Source organism: Penaeus chinensis, chromosome 17 (assembly GCF_019202785.1).
Source record: "Penaeus chinensis breed Huanghai No. 1 chromosome 17, ASM1920278v2, whole genome shotgun sequence".
Taxonomy (NCBI): Eukaryota; Metazoa; Arthropoda; class Malacostraca; order Decapoda; family Penaeidae; genus Penaeus; species Penaeus chinensis.
This window is the reverse complement of record NC_061835.1, coordinates 11314180-11316679: the sequence shown is the minus strand read 5'-3', so window position 1 is coordinate 11316679 and position 2500 is coordinate 11314180.

Below are 2500 nucleotides of genomic sequence, written 5' to 3'. Positions count from 1 at the left end.
ACTTTGAGATGTAATGTACAAGTGTTCGCTTATATTTTTCATTACACAATTTACACTTAGTTACTTCGACATTACAAACTGTGTTGACCTGCCAGTGCAATCTTTATGCAAGTCTAATTATTGCGGTCACAACATCACACTGTCTTGTTCTTATATGAATAGATGAATGAATCTTGCCTAAACCGGCCATAGTACTTTATGATACAGCTTTTAGGGTGTTTAGAATTAATCAATTCAGTCAAGTCCTCTTTGAAGAAGCTTTAATGATGTATGGAATCCTAGAAAGAGGTATCCCAAGATATATATCCACACTTTGCTTGCCACATGCTGACTTTGCTAGGCGATCAGCATGATCATGCCAAGGAATTCCAACATGCAATGGAATCCACACCAAACGTATATCATGGCTCGTTCTTTTGTACGATACACGTGTATCCTGATGTAATTTGCAATATTTCCTGCACCTTTGTCTAGAGTGTTTAGAGCACTCTGTGAATCGCAGAAAATTACCCCTGAGCCTTGATTCAATAGAAATTCGATGGCCATGAGTATTCCTGCCAATTCAGTTTGTGTAGTGCTAGTCCAGTCATGAACCATCCTACAATCCTGGTGCTGCAAAATATTGTTTTATATAAAACAAAAGCGCATCCTGCTCTGCTCCCAGACTGCAAGGATCCGTCAGTGTAGCATTCATATGCATTAGAAACAGTTTCTAGATGCTCATTTATAATTACAAGTGCATACTGCATAAGTATAGCAAGGGGGTCTTTTTGGGGGGCAGTCGTATAATATCTGCCATTTTCCACGGTGGTGCAGAACGTCCATGTAGGGTCTTAGTTATGGGTATGTTCAGCTGAGCTAAGTGTTTTCATGGTACTTGTACCCATGGATATGAGTGTGAATCGGTGTGGTCATTCAAAGTTAGCTCCTCTATTCTGTGTTCTAGTTATCTTTGGAATTCTGTACAATGGAGGGGTTTTCTAATTGATTTGACGCTAAATGTGGTATTTATGTACAATATTCTTTCATAAACAGTAGGTAAATTAAGTTCTTCTAGGGGCACCAAGAATGATCCTCATGACCTCATTATTAAAATTTTCTAAACTAGTTAACTTTGATTCCTTGAACAATGCTAGGTGCAATGCATGATGATCTATGACTGGCCGTATGTATGACAAGTAAGAGAATCTTGCAATATTGACACTGCTATCATGGTCTTTGCTTACAAGTGTCCTAAGTGGCCTCAGCCGCTCCCATAGCCTTTTCTTCAGGTTTCTGATGAACTCTGCATCATTGACAATCACCCCGAGGTATTGGTGGCGGTGATCTGGTTCAACGTCATTTATATGAAATCCTGGCAGAGGAATTGTCTTTGGGATAAGTGCCTTTTTTCAGTTGAGATTATCAAGCCACACTCAGTAGCCCTTGCTGAAAGTATATATAGAATATAATTTAGTTTAGTTTAGTCCTTTATTTACCACCCTGGCTAACTGCACAGGCGTGGGCAAGCTGTGGTACATTTAATGCATGGTCATAACATTACATAGTGTTACATTTGAATTTTAGCCTATAACATTGCTATGAGTACTTTTATCAGTTTAAGGAAAGGAACAATTGCACAGTCCTTAATCCACTCATCTGCCACGCCGGCATATAGCTTGGGCGTGGGAAAGCATTAATACATTTTATATTCGGTTATGTGATACTACATTCCAAATTTAGGATACAACATAAGTATATCTTCTAGGGCATCAGATGATATGAAGTAGTTACATAGTTCTCCGTACCTCATGCTAGGTGGCTTGAAAGGCTGTATCACATGGCACTCTGAGATATAATGTACAAGTGTTCGCTTATATTCTTCATTACACAGTTTACACTTAGTTTCTTCGACATTACAAACTGTACTGACCTGCCAATACAATCTATATCCAAGCCTGATTCTTGCAGGCACAACATCACACTGTCTTGTTCTTGTTTTATATAAACCATAGATGAAGGAATCTTGCCTAAACCGGTCATAGTGCTTTATGCTACAGCTTTCAGGGCGCTGAGAATTAATCAACTCAGTCAAGTCCTCTCAGAAGGAAGCTTTAATGATGTAGAAAATCCTAGAAAGAGGTATCCCAAGATCTATGTCCACACTTTGTTTGTCACATGCATGATCATGCCTAGGGATTCCAACATGCGATGGAACCCACACAAAACGTATATTATGGCCTCGTTCTTTTGCACGATACACGTTTATCCTGATGTCATTTGCAATATTTCCCGCACCTTTGTCTAGAGTGTTCATATGTATATAGAATATAATGTAAGTGAAACCGTTTGATTTCCGTAGAGTTATTGCCGTGACGCACCTAAGCCAGACTTATGGAAGCTTCGGTCGTAAAACTCCCCCGATTTATCTTGATTATGGATGATGCAGTCGACTTGAACCCGATGCAGGACCAAGGGGGAGCCTGCATTCCTTTCTCTCTTTATTCTTCGTCTTATTTAT